This window comes from Phacochoerus africanus, chromosome 10 (assembly GCF_016906955.1).
Source record: "Phacochoerus africanus isolate WHEZ1 chromosome 10, ROS_Pafr_v1, whole genome shotgun sequence".
Classification (NCBI taxonomy): Eukaryota; Metazoa; Chordata; class Mammalia; order Artiodactyla; family Suidae; genus Phacochoerus; species Phacochoerus africanus.
In genome coordinates this window covers 132,284,194-132,304,711 of record NC_062553.1, presented here as the reverse complement: position 1 = coordinate 132,304,711, position 20,518 = coordinate 132,284,194, and the positions used below count along the sequence as shown (strand labels likewise).

Sequence of the window (20,518 nt, the reverse complement as noted above, 5' to 3'; positions counted from 1 at the left end):
GGCTAGAAGTCGAACTGGAGCTACAGCTGCCAACCTACACTGCAGCCACTGCAACTCAGGATCCAAGTTATGTCTGCAACCTACACCAAAGCTCACAGCAACACTGGATTCCCAAACTACTGAGTGACGCCAGGGATTGAACCTGTATCCTCATGGATACTAGTTAGATTCATTTCCACTGAGCCATGTCAGGAACTCCAGGCTCATAAGACACATGAGGGGACTCTTAACGTGAAAAACAAGAGCAAAATAAATGGGGAAAAGGGCACTTGGAAGAAAGAGTGTAAAAACGAACAGAGAAAATATTCAAAAGTATCACTAGGACCTTCTGAGAGATGAGAAAATACCCTAGGAAAAATAACATTACACTGTATTTTTTTAAAGAAGTTTTCAAAGAACTAAGGGATCCTATAGTTAAAAATGAAAAACAAAAGGGAGTTCTCTCGTGGTGCAGCAGCTTAAGGATCAGCATTGTCGCTGCACTGGTTTGGGTCAGTGCTGTGAGACAGGTTCGATCCCTGACCTGGGAACTTCCACATGCCATGGGTGCAGCCAAAAATTTTTTTTTAATTTTTTAATTAAAAACCTTTTATAAAAGGAATTAAATGCAGGAGTTCCTTGGTGGCTCAGTGGGTTAAGGATCTGGTATTGTCATTGCTGCGGCTCAGGTCACTGCTGTGGCTCGAGTTTGATCCCTGCTCTGGGAACTTCTGCATGCCATAGGCATATTCCCCACCCCCACCCCTATTTTTTTAAAGTAAATAAATTAAAAAAAAAAAAGAAAATAAGAAATGGTACTGAAATTTTTTCCAGAAAGTAGAAGAAAAAAGACAAAGAGAAAAATATTAAGGGCAAGGAGGCCAGGGGAGAACATTAGAAAATTAGAGGTCCAGGAGTTCCCGCCGTGGCGCAGGGGTTAACGAATCTGACTAGGAACCATGAGGTTGTGGGTTCCATCTCTGGCCTCAATCAGTGGGTTAAGGATCTGGTGCTGCCATGAGCTGTGGTGTAGGCTGTAGACGTGGCTTGGATCCCGCACTGCTGTGGCTCTGGTGTAGGCCGGCAGCTACAGCTCCGACTCGACGCCTGGGCTGGGAACCTCCATATGCCGCAGGTGTGGCCCTGGAAAAATAAAACAAAACAAAACCGTAGGAGAAAACTAGAGGTCCAGTAGGTGACTGATGACAACTCCACAAAGAGAGAGCAGAGATATTGAGGGGTCGGGGAAAGAGGCAAAGATATTAATGGAGTTACATTACAAGAAAATTTCCCAAACTAAAAAGCCTGAATTTCCAGTATCATCATTCCAATAATAATGAGGTTAAAAGACCTATATTATGTGGTCACTGTGAAATTTCAGAGCACTATGGACAAAATTGACAAAAAATCCCAAATGGTCTGCTGAGGAGAAACAACGCACGTGCAAAGACTCCGAGACTGGAACAACCTCAAACTTTACAACTACACCCCCGAGAGTTCAGAGACAATAGAACAACGCCTTTAACATTCCGGGAGGAAATAATTTCCAACATTACATATAGGATGAATACATTTTTAGGCATTCACAGGGTCTACTGGAGAATATATTCCATTAAATCAAAACAGTAAACTAGAAAGGAAAAGGCGAAAGATCCAGAAAGAGGGCATCGAATCCACCATAAAGATAAGAGGTATCCGAAGACAACGCGGCCAAGAAACCGTGCTGCTGTCTACACAGCAGGTCCAGAGAGCAGAACATCCATACCGGAGCTGGAGAACAGAAAGCTCCGGAAGAATGTTTTCGAGGGGCGGAATTTTTCTTTTTTTTTTTTTTAATTTGAAGGTAACCTGAGTTTTATTGTAGAAAATGAACAACAATTCGTAGATAATGTAAAATTACTTTAAGAGTAGTTTTAAAATAATGAACGATTTGTCATTCCTGGAGTTTCCGTCGTGCCTTCGTGGGTTACAAACTGACTGGTGTACATGAGGGCCGTGAGCTGTGGTGTAGGTCTCACACTCGGCTCGGATCTCATGTGGCTGTGGCTGTGGTGTTGACCGGCAGCTGCAGCTCCGATTCGACCCCTAGCTTGTGAATTTCCATGGGTGTGGCCCTAAAAAGCAAAACACCGAAAAAACCAATTTGTCATCCATTGAGGCCAGACATACTAAATAACTTATGTTTTAAATTATGACCATCTTTAAAAAAACAAAATGTCTTGAAATAGTTGTCACAAGGCATTAATTAGCACATGCAGGGATTATAAGATAAAATGTGAAATTAACCAAGCAACTTTTAAAATTGTTCTATCAATTAGAAATTAAAATCTTTAGAGTGTTTCATTTTCACCTCTCACCGTCATTGTTAGATAGTCCTTGTAATGAACCGAATTCGATGCTGGATCAATGGCAGCAGAATTCTTCCACTTCCTTCTGAGAAAAAGACTCACCTTTCAGTCATATACTTGGATCAGTTCTTCCCTAGAAATAAACCCACATTTAACCAGATCCAATATCTCAAAAGCTTGAAGAAGACTATCTTCTGGAATCGGCCTGTGTCCCCTTTCCCATAACAGAACTTCAGTTACCACTGGCCCAATTTTTCAAATCAAATGAATCCAGTGGGTCGCCCTTAACCTCTGCCTTCTTTTACCTCTGAGTCAGATCACGTCACTCTCCATAAAATTTGTCAATTTGCCAAATGTGTCCAACTTTATTAACAGCAAATTTAATAGACAGTTTAGGGAAATTCAGCTACACAGAATACTGAGCAGAAAAACAAACAACAAAAAAGAAGTTCCTGTTGCGGCGCAGCGGAAACGAATCCTACTAGGATCCATGAGGTTGTGGGTTCGATCCCTGGCTTTGCTCAGTGGGTTAAGGATCCGGTGTTGCCTTGAGCTGTGGTGTAGGTCACAGACACGGCTTGGATTCTGCGTTGCTGTGGCTGTGGTGTAGGCCGGCAGCTCAGTTCCAATTCACCCCCTAGCCTGGGAACCTCCATATGCTGCAAGTGCAGCCCTAAAAAGCAAAAAAAAAAAAAAAAAAAAAAAAAAGAGGCATTTATTCTAGGAGGAAAAGAAAATAGTACAAGAAAATGAATATACTGAATTTAAATTAATATACTAATACACTTTGTGGCTCAGTTTTCAGCAATCACATGGTCATAATCATTATAAAGGTTGAATATTGCCATAAACAGAAATTATAATAATTACAGGGAAAATGGGAGGAATGGAAGTCCAATGGAAAGATGAAAAATTTTAATGTAATTACATTTATTTAGCAAATGTTTAGAGAATACTTCCTATATGCTAGGTAGTAAATGCATCACAAATGCTAGTCATTCAATCCTCAAATTGGCTCTAGAAGTTGGTACTGTTATTAATTCCAATTTGCTGGTGAAGGAATGAAGTCACAGAAAACTTAGTTAACTTCCCCAAGATCAGCGGCTCTCAACTGGAGATGATTTTGTCCCTTCAGGGGAAAATGCCTGAAGACATTTTTAGTTGTTACAGGTAGGGTAGAGGTGCTACTAGCATCTTATGGGTGGAGACAGGGATACTGCTATACATCCTACAATGCACAGAAGCGCTCCCCACAACAAAAAATTATCTGGCACAAAATGTCAATTATACCTTTAAAAATACCACCCCAGGTGAACAGAAATGGTGAGTGGTGGAGCTGGAATTTGAATCCTAGCAGCTCTTGCCACCTTACTACACTGCCTGTCAGTAGTAGCCCAAGGATGTTATTTAGAAACACGAAGGTTAATATCAGAAGAAAGAGCTGGAAAAGTTGAAAGTAGCTGCCTCTATGGAGAGATAACCTGGGGTAGGGAATAAAGGCCAGTAGAATATTTTTAGTGTGGAGTTTGTTGTTGGTTTTGGTTCTTGCTGGGTTTTTTTTTGTTTTTTTTTTTGCCATTTCTTGGGCCGCTCCCGCAGCACATGGAAGTTCCCAAGCTAGGGGGTCTAATTGGAGCTGTAGCCACCAGCCTATGCCAGAGCCACAGCAACGCAGGATCCGAGCCTCGTCTGTGACCTACACCACAACTCACGGCAACACCAGATCCTTAACCCACTGAGCGAGGCCAGGGACCGAACCCTCAACCACATGGTTCTTAGTCAGATTCGTTAACCACTGCACCACGACGGGAATTCCGGTTCTTGTTGTTCTTTTAAAAGACCTAAACTACTTTGGTTATATTTATTTTTAAATGTTAAACACATTATGAACATTCAAATCATAGACTAACTTTAGCTTAATAATTGTTTCTTATGTTTCAGAAGTGTTTAGTAATAAGCAGTTTATGAGTTGTCTCTCAATAAATTTTTGTTGAATGAATGAAAAGGAGGAAAAATATATTCATGAAGGACAGAATATATACAGAAAGAGAATTTTCATCTTAACTGACATCTTACATATCAAGTTCCAGCTTGCAACATAATGAAACATTTCAAACAGAAAATCCTGAAGGTCCAGATTCCTAATGGAAAAGCTATTTCAAACCTTATTATAAGCAAACAATAAAAAATAGCTTTACTAGATAATGATAGATTATCGACTCTATCATTACATATACAAAAGCATCCACAATAGAGGAATAATGAAGTTATTAAAGACAAAACAAAACAAAACAAAACACTGAAAGCAAGTGAAATAAGGATGACACTGCTATTCTTTGCCTTTTGTCTTTTTAGGGCCACACCCTCGGCACATGGAGGTTCCCAGGCTAGGGGTCTAATCGGAACTGTAGCCACCAGCCTACGCCACAGCCATGCCAGGTCGGAACCATGTCTGCGACCTACACCACAGCTCATGGCAACGTCGGATCCTTAACCCACTGGGCGAGGCCAGGGATCGAACCTTCGTCCTCATGGATGCTACTCAGGTTCGTTAACCACTGAGCCACAACGGGAACTCCAACGAAAATATTTTTAAAGTCGAATATACACTTTCTATGTTTTTAGGATTTTTTTTTTTTGGCCATGAGCACAGCATGTGGAAAGTTCCTAGGCCAGGGATCAAGCCCATGCCACAGCTGCGACCCAAACCACAGCAGTGACAACACCAGATGCCTAACCCACTGCGCCACCAGGGATTTCCTAGAATGGTTTTAAAAGTTACTAGTTAAGACAATTCAATGACAATATGTACTTTAACAAATGGTATGTTTGGAAACAAAGTCATAATGAGATCTAACAATATTCCTTCTATAAAAATAAAAACAAATCAGTGGTTTTAAATTGGCTAAATTTTATATATCACTTTCTTTATAGCTAAGTAGTCATTACGTAAAATTTCAATAATACTATGCTTTATCAAAGATTTTAATTTCTAACATTAAAAAATTATTCTAGGTATAGTCAAAGATCAAAAAACAAATGCTAAAAAAAAAAACCAATTGCTAAAAGCTTAAGTTAAGCACACAGAAAGCAAATTTTTTTCAATAGGATTTTAATGGGAAGCTAAAGAGCTTAGAATTGTGTAAATAAATCCTTCCACCACTCTTTCCACCATCTATCTCCCACCCCCAACCTCATGCGACCCGAACAGCCCAGCTGGAAATGTAGTTCTTGGAGCGGCACTCCGAATGAGGACTCGGTGAAGGACAGAAAGGAAAACACGGTATGTGACAACCACCCAGCACGAAACGCAGAAATATCCTCCGTTCACACTGCTTTTCACAGGCTCATCCGGCCTGGAACTGGGAAATCCAAGGAGAGAGTTTCTCTGTGGCTCTTCTAAGTCTTCCCAAGAGCAAAGACTATTCTGTATTCACAGGAAAACCACTATTCTCTGGTCAATGGTATGTGAATGAATGGTTTTCTATTCCAATTCAAATTAATTATGTTTGTATACCACATATGCTAAATTCATTGGCCCCTTTTATTTCAAGTGAGAAAAGAAACTTTTGAACATAGAGAGATGACCTAGCAGACAGTGAGATGTCGCTGCACTAGGTCTGAATTTCTTAAGGCACATGGATATACTCTTGTCTCAAAAGAGTACAGAAAGAGGGGAAGATGAGCTACACGACTCAAAAAGGGGAAAGAAAAGACTTCAACACATGTAAAATAATTAGAAGAAATAAGTACGTATTGAATAAATATTATAAACAAAGAATTTGCCCCTTCCCACTTTCCAGAGGTTAAAAAATAATAATGGGTTATCAAAAACATGAAAAAAATGTCAAATATAGATTATATCAGCTCTCTAGTTAAGGAGTTCCTGTTGTGGCTCAGGGGTAAGGAACTCGACCAGCATCCATGAGGACCTGGATACAATCCCTGGCCTCGGTCAGTGGGTTAAGCATCAGGTGTTGAGGTTGACATGAGCTGTGGTGTAGGTCACAGAGGTGGCTAGGATCCAGTATTGCTGCAGCATAGGCCACAGCTGCAGCTCCAATTCGACCCCTAGCCTGGGAACTTCCAAATGCTGTATGTGCGGCCCTAAAAAAAAGGAAAAAAAAGAAAAGTAAATTAAGATTCTTCCATGAAAATTATGTATATTTATGAACAGGAAATTTGAAAAAAGCAAAGAGAAAAAGTACTTTATCAAAACTCCATCAATCATATCCAGTTCTCCAAGTAGGTGTTCTTTCTGAACAAATGTGTACGTTCATTCTTGCTCAGTTTTGCACAGCCAATTTATCTTTCTTTGGGTTGTCATTTGTGTATGTGTGCTTTTAGGTGAAGATGAGATGTAAGAATTCGAAATTCTTTATACAATCTAAATCCACGTATCTTTGAAAAGTCTATCAACTTTTATTTATTTTTATTTACTTTTTTCACAGCCACACCCGTCGCATATGGAAGTTCCCAGGCTAGGAGCTGAACTGAAGTTGCAACTGCTGGCCTACCCCACAGCCACAGCCACAGCCACACCTGACCCAGGCCCATGTGCAACCTATGCTGCAGTTTGTGGCAATGCTCGATCCTTAACCCACTGAGCAAGGCCAGGGATACAACCCACATCCTCACAGACACTATGTCAGGTCCTTAACTTGCTGAGACACCACAGGAACCTCTCAATTTTTAAAAACATTATTAATAGGAATAAAAGCACAGCATAACAGTTGAACTGAATGTTCTTGTATGTTATTAGTTGGCACTGATAGGCTTCTAGAAATTATGAAATATGGTAAGTCACTCACTGAAGTAGCATGTGAACCAAATGACTGGCAGAACTGATGCCCAAATAAGAATTTATTTTCTGGAGTTCCCGTTGTAACGCAGTGGAAACGAATCCGACTAGGAACCATGGAGTTGCGGGTTTGATCCCTGGCCTCGCTCAGTGGGTTAAGGATCCAATGTTGCCATGAGCTGTGGTGTAGGTCAAAGATGTGGCTTGAATCTGGTGTTGCTGTGGCTCTGCCATAGGCCGGCAGCGACAGCTCCGATTAGGTCCCTGGCCTGGGAACCTCCATATGCTTCGGGCACGGCCCCAAGAAGACAAAAAAGACAAATTAAAAAATAGAATGTATTTTCTGTTAAAATATGATTAATCAGGAGTCTAGTATAATAGGAATCCTCAGGAGCATCATCTTAAATCAACAGATTTTTCTCCTTTCTCTTCAAAAATACAAGAAACACTTATCATCTGTGAAAATTAAATAGTAAACATCAAATCCATTTATGAAAAAAACAGAAAAGATAAGCCAAAAGTAATCTCTAGGTCTTTTTTTTTTTTCTTTTTAGGGCCACACCATTGGCATATGGAAGTTATCAGACTAGGCACCAAATCAGAGCTGCAACTGCTGGCCTACACCGCAGCCAGAGCAATGAGGGATCCAAGCCACATCTGCAACCTACACCACAGCTCACAGCAACACCAGATCCTTAACCCACTGAGTGGGGCCAGGGATCTAACCTGAATCCTCATGGATACTAGTCGGATTCTTTTCAACAGAGCCACAACGGGCACTCCCTAGCTCTTTTAAAAGCCAAAAACAATCTCTTTTAGGAAGAAGAAACTTAAATGTCCACAGCAAAATAGCTCATACCTATTTGTTTATGTTATTGGAATTGTAAAATTGTCTTTTCTTTCTTCCTTTCTTTCCTTTCTTCCTTCCTTTCTTTTTTTCTTTCTTTCTTTGCTTTTTAGGGCCACATCCACTGCATATAGGAGGTCCCCAGGCTAGGGGTTGAATTGAAGCTACAGCTGCCAGCCTACACCACAGCCACAGCAACGTGGGATCTGAGCCACGTCTGCAATGGACACCACAGCTCATACATGAGGATCCAGCAACACTGGATCCTTAACCCACTGAGGGAAGCCAGGGATGGAACCTGACACCTCATGGTTCCTAGTCAGATTGGTTTCTGCTGCACCACAACAAGAACGCCAAAATTATGTTATTTTCAAGGGCTGGATGCCATATTACTAATAGAAATATATGATTTTCAGAGAATGATTATAATAGTAGAATGAAACATACAAAATTAAGCAACACCTTCTGCACATACAATGTAAATATCATTAAGACTTCGGTTTTACCAAAACTATAAAAACCTTAACTTCATTCATGATCAGATCAAATTAATTACCCTGGCTCTTTGTTTTCCACTCCCAAATGGGCCTTTTGTGCCTTAAAGCTGTTATGTTTTACTTGGCTTAATCTATAACTAGAGCCAAACTGAAATAATCATCTGTGTCATCTAAAAAAAAAAAAATTCTACAACATTGTGGGGGAAGAGAGAGGCAGTGGCCTGGCACCGATAACCACCAACCAGAAATTGGAAACTAAACCAGTGGACCCTGAAAGGCAGTCATTTGATAGACATTTTCTATAGAAACTGAGAAACCAAGAATACTATACATAAAATTTAATCTCTTTCATAGAATTTTTGCATTTTAGTTGATAACTTACATTTATATTTTGATTCTACTACTGGGGTTGTAATCGGCATGTTATTAATACAATTGTTGAGCTGGTATAAAAGTTATTATATTATTTTATGAAAATATTACTATAATACAAATAATTCATTTAAAATTTGCTTTAAATTGAAGTAGCTCAGAAAGTTTTTGCTTATTCACTTTAAGATTCATGGAAAAACTCATTGTTACTACATTTGCACAACTTGTTCGCCCTACTCTCACCACCCACTGAGCACTAACTCTGCCTGTGGTACCTCCATGCTGGGGATGCTAAAGCAGCAGACACTGACGGCTGCCTTCATAAACCAATATCCATTTCCAAACCCTGTTTCCCACACTTGTCGTCTCTAGAGGCTAGAAAAGCTTGGTTCTCGCTTCCCTGTTTTCTTTGTGTAAGGAGGACACAATATCTTGCCCGTAATACATAGATGAAAGAGTACTAGAGCAAAGTCTTTTGGGAAAAGATTTTAATATTCTGTGTGTGTGTGTGTGTGTGTGTGCAAAAGGAAAAAGCAAAGGCTGGCCCCACACTTTTCCATCCTTCTTTTGGTCTTTAAAGAGGATCATATGTCTGGAGTTGCGGCAGTCCTCTTAGGATCAGAAGAGGAAAGCCAAGAGAATGGCAGTGACGCTGGCGTAGACAGCAGAAGCAGTTGCTTACCACCTGGTTTCTCATGTGAGAAAAAGAACCCGTTTTGTTGTTGCTGCTGTTGCTGTTTTGCGTTGTTTTGTTTTGTTTTGTCTTTTTAGGGCTGCACCCACAGCATATGGAGGTTCCCAGGCTCGGGGTCTAATTGGAGCTATAGCCTCCAGCCTACACCACTGCCACAGCAACACGGGATCCGAGCTACGAGTGGAACCTACACCACAGCTCACAGCAACATTGGATCCTTTACCCACTGAGCGAGGCCAGGGATCAAACCTACATCCTCATGGATACTAGTTGGGCTTGTTACTGCTGAGCCATGTCAGGAACTCCAAAAATAACCCATTTTGTTGAAGTCACTTCTTATCAGATAGTCTATTACTTGGAGATGATAGCCTTTTTGATGCGTTGCCTCAAAGAGTTCACATTTTACTAAGAAAAAGCATGGTCAGATGCCCAAAATAAGTAAGTGTGCTTTAACAATAAGATATCTCCCCCTTATCTTAATTCAAGAGAATGATGCTGATCCTCACTGCATTGTCCTGTGAAATTCTGACTTTCAGAGTCTGGATGTTTGCTGGTGGCCTCTCCGAGCATCTATCTGAAGGAGTTTAAGCGCACACGTGCCTCTCCTTTTGGCTGAAGGGAAGGAGCAGTGTTGTATGAGTGCATGGATGCGCAGGGTGATGACAGCTCAGAGAAAGGCACGGCGTGATGACTACACCCCTTCACTTCCATCCCCATAACATAGTTAATTTCATCACAGACACTGTGATATAAAGAATACCAACAGTGCTGCTTCAAGAACCAGGTGACAAAATCTAGCACAGAGGTGGCCTTGCTTCTGCAGTTGAGCCAGCCCAGTTCTTGCTTATTGGTGGGCAGCTTCAGGAGCACTGAGAGACAGTCCCTTTGACACCAGCACCGATTCCCTTACCAAGAATTTCTGCAAGAGTGGAGGGACAAGCTCCCTGCTGCAAGGGATGTAAGAGTTCGACTTGCAGGAGGTTTGGGGACAAGAACAAAGACAAACCTTACGGAGCACTTATGAACTACCCCGCAGAGAATCCTACAAATATGGGAAGTAGATGAGACGTTTTCAGGAGTCTGGGGGCCCAGCGAGAGCAGAAGGGGCTAAATTTGTACCACTAACATCATAGGAATCCAATCCACAGCCCAAGCTGGTGAGAGGTTTTTTTTCCGCCGGCCTGGGCCACAGCCACAGCAACGCCAGATCCGAGCTGCGTCTGCTACCTATACCACAGCTCATGGCAATGCTGGCTCCTCAACCCACTGAGTGAGGCCAGGAGTCGAACCCTCATTCTCATGGTTTCTAGTCGGGTTTGTTAACCACTGAGCCACTGTGGGAACTCCTGGTAAGAGTTTTAAAGACTGATTTTTGGCGAACAGGTTTCAGCTAACAGACAACTTTTCGAAAGCTTTGTGATTTGGAGTATATTCTCTGATCGAAGGCAAAAAAGTTCGTTCTTCTTTGAGTTCATATTAATGGCAGAGTTTTGTACTTGTCTTGAGAGAGTAAAAAAGCTTATTTTCCTCTCCATACTCCAAGATTACATGAGCAATATGAACACATATCTATTCTATTTGCTGTCCCCCTTTCGCTTTCTTTCCCTCAGTAGCGGAGAATAAAGACATCAACCAACACTCAAAAAAGACTAATATTTTCTGAACGCTGTTGCAAGAGAATACTGTGCTAAGCACTATGTGGGGATTTTTGAAAATAAAACGCAAGTACTATTAAGTGACCTTCACTTGGTCAAACCACGAGATTAACTAATGCTGCTCCACTTCGTCTATAAAACACATAGACTGATGCTCGGACCTTTTAATGCTTACTCATGGGCTATATCATAGCACAGCTCTGTACATTTATCCTTCCTGCTGCTGAGTTCTCATTACCAAGAGCCATTCATCCCCTCCATTAGGAGTGTCTGAATGCCTTCAATGGGATAAGCACCATTCAAAGAGCCAGGGGCACAGCAGTGAATAAAGCAGACAGAAATCCTGCCCTTATGAGGCTTACATAAAAATCAATTGTTCTCATTTTCTAAACTCTTAATACGAGTTATTCTTGCTAGTGTACTTAGGTAATTTTTGTTTGTTTGTTTGTTCTGAGGTAGACCAACAGCTTTATTGAAAGGTCAGAGCAAAGGTCCCACCCCCACACCCTACCCCAGTCCTGGCAGCGTCGGCGTCAGGCTCTGAGCATCCAGGCGTCCTGTAGGCCCTAATTTAATTTTTATATACTTTATTAAGTATAAGTGTAAAAAATATTTCCCCATTGAAGATAAAGTTGAAATTTTTATAACATTAATATTTATCACTTTACATGAATACTGTACGGAAAGCCCAATGAAGCTGAAATTTTGAAATGGTCAAAGTGGTAAATTTTATGTGATGTATATTTTATCACAATTTTTTAAAAAAATGAGTTGAATGGGGAGCTCCCATCGTGGCGCAGTGGTTAACGAATCTGACTAGGAACCATGAGGTTGCAGGTTCGATCCCTGGCCTTGCTTCGTGGGTTAAGGATCTGGCGTTGCCGTGAGCTGTGGTGTAGGTCGCAGACGTGGTTCAGATCCCGAGTTGCTGCGGCTCTGGTGCAAGCCGGTGGCTATAGCTCCAATTTGACCCCTAGCCTGGGAACTTCCATATGCTGAGGGAGCGGCCCTAGAAGAGGCAAAAAGAAGAGTTGAATGCTACAGAAAGACAAATTACTGCCATAAATTACCAGAAGCAAGAAAACTGGATTATACAAATATAGAAAGACTCCAAAGTCACATTATTTCACAAGAGTCCTCAGGTTCTATGTTTCTTTTAATAAAAAAGAAAGCAGAAAATTATAGATTTTGCATATGGGAAGGATTTACATTAAAAAAAAAAAAAAGATAACCTAGAACTCTAATATTCATGGCCAGAAAGGCCTTGGCCCAGCATCAAAAGATTTGCTAATTAAAGTGTAATCAAAAGTCTTTAGTAAAAGCTAGATGCTTGGAGTTCCCGTCGTGGCTCAGTGGTTAACGAATCCAACTAGGAACCCATGAGGTTGCAGGTTCGATGCCTGCCCTTGCTCAATGGGTTAAGGATCCGGCGTTGCCGTGAGCTGTGGTGTAGGTTGCAGACGCGGCTCAGATCCCGCGTTGCTGTGGCCCTGGCATAGGCCGGTGGCTACAGCTCTGATTAGACCCCTGGCCTGGGAACCTCCATACGCCGCAGGAGCGGCCCAAGAAATTGCAAAAAGAAAAAAAAAAAAAGCTAGATGCTTAAGTTATGTATATATAATTTTTTAGAGTTCCCTACTTTAACTTTTTAGATGAACTAAAGGATCTCTCAGCTTCAACTCTCAAAGACAAATTTCCTCTTTTCACGTGGTTGTGAAGCGGGGCAGGCTCAAGGCTTCCCCATTTTTATAAGTCTGGATTTGGCCCTAAACTGATAATCCATTAATAGGACTATTTTCCTCCTAAGTTTGCTATGAGACTTTACAGGGGAAAATGCAAAAATCAACACCATCAACTTTTCTAAGAAATGTTTTACAAAGTGGTGCTTTGCTTTATTAAACATTCCAATTCCACCTAACAAAGCCTGTAATGATCAACCTTCTTGCACAGCAGTTCACGCTCATCAGTGTGAAATCGCCCTCTTTAGAACAGAACATAAACAAGAAAACTTAACTTCTTATTTGGTTTCCATTTCTGGGAACACTTAAAAAAAAAAAATCGAGATTAACAGTCATGAACCCTTAAGGCACGTCTTTAGGGGTCAGATTTAGATGACAGCATATTCACATTAAATTACCTTGTGTATGTTCAGACATGGCCAAGTTTCAAAAAAGCAGAAGGATTGTGGTTATTTGCCATACTCCCTTCAACCAAAGGGAAGCGGCAGTTACATAACTTGCCAGGACAGGTAGCAGAAATGAGTCAGAGACAGGACCAGCCCCAGTAAAAATTGTAAATTAGGCGGTTTGACTGCAGGGCCACACCCCTTCAGTACCACTTACGCTTCTCTGGTCCCCTCCCTTGGTATCAGCAGCCCGGAGGGTCAGCCTCATGCCACATACCTCTTCCCCACCAAATTCCAGTCTCTGTCTCCGTCTCTTCCACTCACACCGAAACTAGCTTCCCTTCATTCCTCCGCCTCCTTCGTTAATTAAAATTTACCTCTCCAGTATCTCTCAGCCTCAGGGTTTACAGTGACAGCTACCTAATCTGATAAATCAATCACGCTAATGGGCAAAGAGGGAAAGCTGGAAGGGAAAACGAATTTAACTTCAGCCTTCTAAAGTTACCACCCTGCAGTTTAACTCATTAGTGACCGAAAGGGAGAATGACCAGATGCGGCATTCGGGGGAGAGAAATATCAGGGGTCAGGGAGAGCCATAAAAGCTCCTGGCAAATCAAGCAGGCGTCCACGAAGGCTTTGAGCCTAGCATGGTGCCAGCCCTAATCAGAGCAACGAATGAGCCCTGGTCGGCTTGGAGGCAGAAGTGGAAAACAGCTGGCAGAATCTGGTTGGCAAAGGAACATAGAAGTTACAGGAGCACCACAATTAAATTTTTCTGACTTAATCTTTTGCAGGATTAGCTAGCCCCTGGTACCAAATAAAGATTTCCTGAAGTTTCTCTTCAGAATGAAAGAGATTATTTAAAATTTCTTTCTCATTAAGTCTAAAACACGAATTCCAAAAATCCATACAGTTCTTGTTGTTGCTGTTGTTTGACTTTTTAAAATAGTGCTTTAAAGTTTACAAATAGTTTCCATTTGCATATTTCATTTAATCCTATTGAACAGTGAACAGATATTACAGGTTATTATGTGTGGAACATATTAGCTCTTATTTCTTTTTTGTTTTTTGTCTTTTCTAGAGCCACACCCTCGGCATATGGAGGTTCCCAGACTAGGGGTCCAATTGGAGCTACAGCTGCTGGCCTCCACCACAGCCACAGCAACTCGGGATCCAAGCCACGTCTTCGACCTACACCACAGCTCACGGCAACGCCAGATCTTTAACCCACTGAGCGAGGCCAAGGATCGAACCCGCAACCTCACGGTTCTTAGTCAGATTTGTTAACCACTGAGCCACAACGGGAACTCCTCTTGTTATTTCTTTCACAAGACGGAAAATGAGGCTCACAGAAATTAGGAGACTTGCCAGATTTGTACTTAGGTCTTCTCACTGTACTGAGCTACCAGGATGCCTCTCAACGTTTAGAGTTATCTTTGCCACTGCTGCCATGTAACTCTCCATTCCAAGGGAACTCTCTCATTTTAAAGAGAATTCAGCTACTGCCAAAAGAAAATAACCTGCTTATTTAACGGACCTGAGGTTAACTGTGGTCCTGTCTGGTTTCTCTCGCCACATTTTTCCCTAGCTAATTCTTGATTCACTTGGAAGTGTTAGTACTACCTCACAAAGTCTTCCTTAAGCACCGTCAGGAATTTGTGCTCCAATTACCTGCTCATGTTTTGGTAGATTACTCATTTTGCTTCTGCTTCTCAACTGGGCAACGTTCCCATCACAGTCCTTACTCTGTAAGCAAGAAAGGATAATATGTTTCTGGCTTAAAGGGAGGAAAAACACGAACATAGTTGATACAAGCCAAAACACACATATTTCAAATTGAGATGAACACAAGAAGCCAGCTGGGAAAACACTGTTATTTACAGGTTTAGATTAGCCTAGAATTCATTTCAACCTTTGAGGTAAAAGGTGGTATTTCAAAATCGCTGGCATTTAAAGGACACAAGGTCAATATTTTGGAGGAATATAAACCCCTTTCTGAATTTATTGAAACATATAGATGCTTTCTGCAGAAAAATGCACAAAACACACATACTTGGAATATAGTCTCAAGGAGACTGTGATGGGGTGATCCAAAGTTTCTACAGAAAAAACTCCTTAGAGTGGGACACAAGGATGTTCCCAACGTGATGAACATTTTGAAGCGCAAGGGCCGTGTGGAAACCCAGGTAAATTTCTATACGGTCAGCTGTCTGGTCTCTCTGCTGTCAGCAGTGATAATCTATGCTGAACTTTCTGTTTTGTTTTTGTTTTTGTTTTATAGAAGCTAGCAAAAGAGAACTAATTTTTACTTAGTCTTTAAGAGAAAAACCACCTATGCTAGTCTCTGAATTAGCACTGTCCAATAGGACTTCCTACCAGATGTAAATGTTCCATATCTGCGCAGCTCCAATGGGGAGCCACCAGCCACGTGGGGGAAGTGAGCCTTGAAATGTGGCTAGTGGGGCTGAGGAAATGAATTTAAAATTTAATGAGCACACAAATTTTTTTTCTTGGGATGAAAACTTTTAGGATCTACTCTCTAAGCAACTTGCAAATACACAATGGAGTATTATTAACCATAGTCCCTATGCTGTATGTTACATTTACTTTATAGTTGGAACGCTTGTCTTTTTTAACCCCCTTGGCCTTTTATGCAAAAGCAATGATGTGCTTGTTGTAAAGATTTTAAATAAAAACATTTCAGAAATGCAATGTTTTATTTCTAATCCTCAGAGAAACCACTGTTAACACCATAAATATTAACATATCATTATACATAGATATATATGTACTTTTGAACAGAAATTAGATCAATATGTGCGGCTACCTGATTTTATTGCTAGGTAATATATATGGATGACCATACTTAATTTAATCATCCTACCATTACGGACATTTATTTTGTTTTTATTTTTATGACTACCAACAATACTGCAAAGAATATTCTTTTTTTTTTTTTTTTGGTCTTTTTGCCACATCTGCAGCATATGGAAGTTTCCAGGCTAGGGGTTGAATCAGAGCTGTAGCTGCCGGCCACAGCCACAGCCACGCCAGATTGCAGCCACATCTGTGAACCGCACCTCAGCTCAGAGCAATGCCGGATCCTTAACACACTGAAGAAGGCCAGGCATCAAACCCGAGTCTTCATGGATACTAGTTGGGTTCGTTACCTCTGAGCCACCACAGGAACTACAAGAATATTCTTAATCATGTCTCAAACCATGTGTGTAAAATGCCATAAATTTTACAAAGTGGATAAATGTCCAAAATGGAATAACTGCAAGGGTATAAACATTAATAAATTATGAAAGACACTGCAACTGTATTCCCAAATGGAATAAGCCAACCAATAATCCTGCCAACAATGATGAAACCATATCTATTTCACATATTTTCACCAATATCAGATGTCTTTAAAAATATTTTTCCAATAGCTATAAGTAACTCATTTTTATTTTTTTTCTTTATATAGTACTTTCACTTCAAATATTCATTGCTTGAAATCATCACATTGCAAATCAACTATACTTCAATAAAACTTTAAAAAATGAAAACAATTCATTGCTTTTCTGCACTTCTTTTATAAATTTATTTCACTGATATTTTTATTCTCTATAGATGATCTGCATTTTGTGTAGTAAAAATTTACAAAAATTCTTGGAGTTCCCATCATGACTCAGCAGTTAATGAACCTGACTAGTATCCATGAGGACATGGGTTTGATCTCTGGCCTTGCTCAGGCCTTGCTCAGTGTGTTCAGGATCCAGCGTTGTGGTGGTTGCAGTGAGCCGTGATATAGGTTGAAGATTCGGCTTGGATCCCAGGTTGCTGTGGCTGTGGTGTAAGCCGGCAGCTACAGCTCCGATTCAACCCCTATCCTGAGATCCTCCATATGCCAAGGGTGTGGATCTAAAAAAAGAAAAAAAAAAATTTACAAATTCTTTTAAGGTTTTTAGGAGACAAATGGGTAGCTGCTGCTACTACCGAAATAAGTCCCATATGGATCAAAGAATGAAATGTGAAAGCCATAAAAGTTCCAGAGGAAAACATGGGATAATATTTTTGCTAACAGAAAATAGAATGGCTTGGAAGCACACACAAAAAGCTGCTCGTAAGAGAATGTAAACTATACCTGTAATGTGATAGCATTTCATATCTATTAGATCAAAAAAGTTTGATGTTGTGTTGGTGAGGGTGTAAAGAAACAATGCATTATCGGAGTTTCCATCCTGGTGCAGCGGAAATGAATCTGACTAGGAACCATGAGGTTGTGGGTTCGATCCCTGGCCTTGCTCAGTGGGTTAAGGATCCCGCATTGCTGTGCCTGTGGCGTAGGCCAGCGGCTACAGCTTTGATTAGATCCCTAGCCTGGGAACCTCCATACCCTGCAGGTCCAGCCCTGAAAAGACAAAAAGAAAGAAGAAACAATGCATTATTAAACTTTCCATCTGTATTAGGATAACTGTAACTTGTATTACTTTGCAGTTTTGTGTATCAAAATGTAAAATGCTACTCTAACTCATCTTTTATTGCTTCTAAATTGCTTTTTTGATTGATCTTTGGAGTTTTTATATAATTGCAAACAAATGACAATTCTGACACTTTCAGCATTTAATTTCTTATCTCTACTCCATACCTAATTCCACTGGCTATCATTTCCTTACATGGTATAATGGTGGGCAATCATGGCTTTGTTCCCCACTCAGTGAGAATAATTATAGTGTTTCATTATACAGCAAGTTTCTGGCTTTGATATAAAATACGCGTTTTAAAAAGTTTTTTATTAAGGAATTAAGGTTTATTAAAATGGTGGATTTTACAAAACCCTTTTCAGTATCAACAGAGACACTGACACAGTTTTTCTCCAACTATATGAATAAATTTTCCATTATTAAGTCATTCTAATATGCCTGGCATAATTCCTCTTAACTTTGGCATATCATTTGTAGTGCAGTACTAAGTTCTATTTGTTCACATTGTATTTTAATTTTATATTATATCCTAAAGGAGATTAACCTGTAGATTTCTCTTCTGTGCACTTTTTATCAGGTTTTGTTATCGAAGCCGTTTATTTAAAAACCAGCCTTTCAACTCATACAAAACAGAAAGATTTCTGGGGAAAAAGCCTTGAGGGCAACCACCTAAAATAACCTTAATGCAAAACAAAACAAAACAGCTCACCACTCTGTGGTTTGTCTACTGTGGTGAAAACTTCCAACATTATACTCTGTATCATCTGTCTGACATGAATTCACAAGTTATTCCAAATATCCTATGTGTTGCTTTACTTTCTGATAAATACAGGGAAATTTCTTTCAGTGGCAAACAGAGGCAGATGTTTCATGAAGGTTTTTATTCTCATAAAACTACCTCTCCCTCTCTACCTCACTACTCTGATACTTAAACCAGAAGATTTAAAAACTGCTATTTCAGAAAATGGGGGGAGAACTGGGGAAAATGCCCCAATCCTTCACGTCCATCTCTAGTTCAGTCGGACTGGTCTTCTCACTGTTATGTCCATTCACCACTCTATTCCTGCTGCTGCACTTCGGTTTTCTGTCCTTTCCTTCAGATGCCTTTCCTCATCTTTGTTTCATGCATCCCACTCCCTACCCCTCAAAGCCCACTTGAAATTGCTTTCCTCCTTAATCTGCCGAATCCAGCCCATTTTACATACCCCAGACTTGCTCTCATGGACTATTACATGCCGTGTTTGGCTGTACATTCTAGCTATAATCTCAAATGGTTTCAAGAACTTTCTTTCTTAGGCTCTGTGGTTATCGCCTGGAGGTCAGGGCCCTTAAAATTCTGCTGAGCATTTTCTACTGTGTTTAGCGCTGTAAGGAATCACATTTGTGCATGTTTGCAGGTCATATTTGACTGAACACATCCACCACAGTCATTCATTTAGTAATTGAGATGATGAAAATTCAAGTGCTGGCCAAAGGTAAATCATTACTATCAATTCCCTCATTCATCACATACGTACAGCAGCTTCAGGGGCTAGGGGACCTAGAATTGCAGTTCTAACGTTGCCTCAGATCGCTACATTTTGGAACCTGCCATGAAGTTTAGAATCACCTAGGGCTCAAAACCAGGGGTCCAAGACTAAATTAACCCCCAGGCCTTTGTACCAGGTTTATCTTACACTTTTGAGGAAAAAACCTCAAACTTTGGAGACTCACATGAGTTTCCATTTGGTAATTTCCAAGATACCATTTGCTCATGGATTCAGTAAGACCTCCTTGTAAACTGTGGAAACCCCAATCTTTTAGCTTGCAGGAGGGTCATCGCTGCTAGGACACACCTTTGCCAAGCTGTCACTGCAGTCCTATATAGAAAAATGGAGGTTCTTCGTTTTTGTCCACTATGTCAAACCTTTCGCTTAAATCTTTAACTTTAGGATTACCCTAACTTGAGAAGTAAAACCACCAGAATTTACACACTTTTTTCAAAAATATGAGCATGTGAGTTTTTCCGAGGGCATGTGGGGCTGACCCAGTGCTGCCACCCCATCTTGGAAGATCGCTTTACAACGGTGGGAAAACTTACCGAGCTGTTTTCGTTGACCCCGCCATTTCCAAGCTACTACACTGCTGCGGGGAGCTGGCACGGCCCTGCTCTTTCCCTCCCATTCTTCTCCTCACCCTTTCAGAGCCCAAATCCGCCCGGTGAGAACATGGAAACAAGGCTGGAGGCAAGGCAGGGCACGGGGGGAGGGCCATGCAGACTGACCGAGGAAGGGCGAGAAGGAGTTTTTCTCTCTGCCTCGCACGCCCCAGGGCCCTCAACTTCTGTTTCTACAGTTGCAAGTGCGGCGGCGGTCGGGGGGGCGTTTTCCCCTCCGCCTAAAATTAGGAGTCCACCCCGCCGGGGCCAGGAACGTTGCTGCGTGGCGATCAACCTGAGCGCCTGGCAAGCCTGAAGAACGCGAAAAGCCAGGCCCCCGGCACCCGTTGTCATGGGAACCCGGGCGCCGGTCTCCCGGGCGACCTCGTTCCTCGTGAGGGGGCGGGGCTGCAGGGCCGTCGGGCCAATGAGGCGGAGCGGCCGGAGATCCTCGGTCTCCCCAGGCGTCCCGGGAGGGTTGATGGACAGGAATTGGGGCGGGGCCTGCGCGGCGGCCTGAGGTGGAGCCCGAGAGGGGCGAGGAGCTGCGGCCGCCGCGGCGCGGCGAGGATGACACACCATGGTTGCGGC

The 20,518-nt window shown here is 41.4% G+C and overlaps 1 protein-coding gene across 5 annotated transcripts in view; it reads right to left on the bottom strand.

Moving 5' to 3' along the window:
* The window catches only part of MAPK10 (mitogen-activated protein kinase 10), a 507,647-nt gene extending 487,369 nt beyond the window's left edge, over positions 1-20,278 (bottom strand). For all 5 annotated transcript variants that reach the window (XM_047798560.1, XM_047798561.1, XM_047798557.1 and 2 more), the window contains exons 1-2: positions 19,871-20,278; positions 14,990-15,064 (exon numbers count right to left, since the gene is read on the bottom strand). The gene's annotated coding sequence lies outside the window, so the exon portion shown is untranslated. The remainder of the gene's footprint in view (positions 1-14,989; positions 15,065-19,870) is intronic.
* Positions 20,279-20,518: the final 240 nt, after the last annotated feature.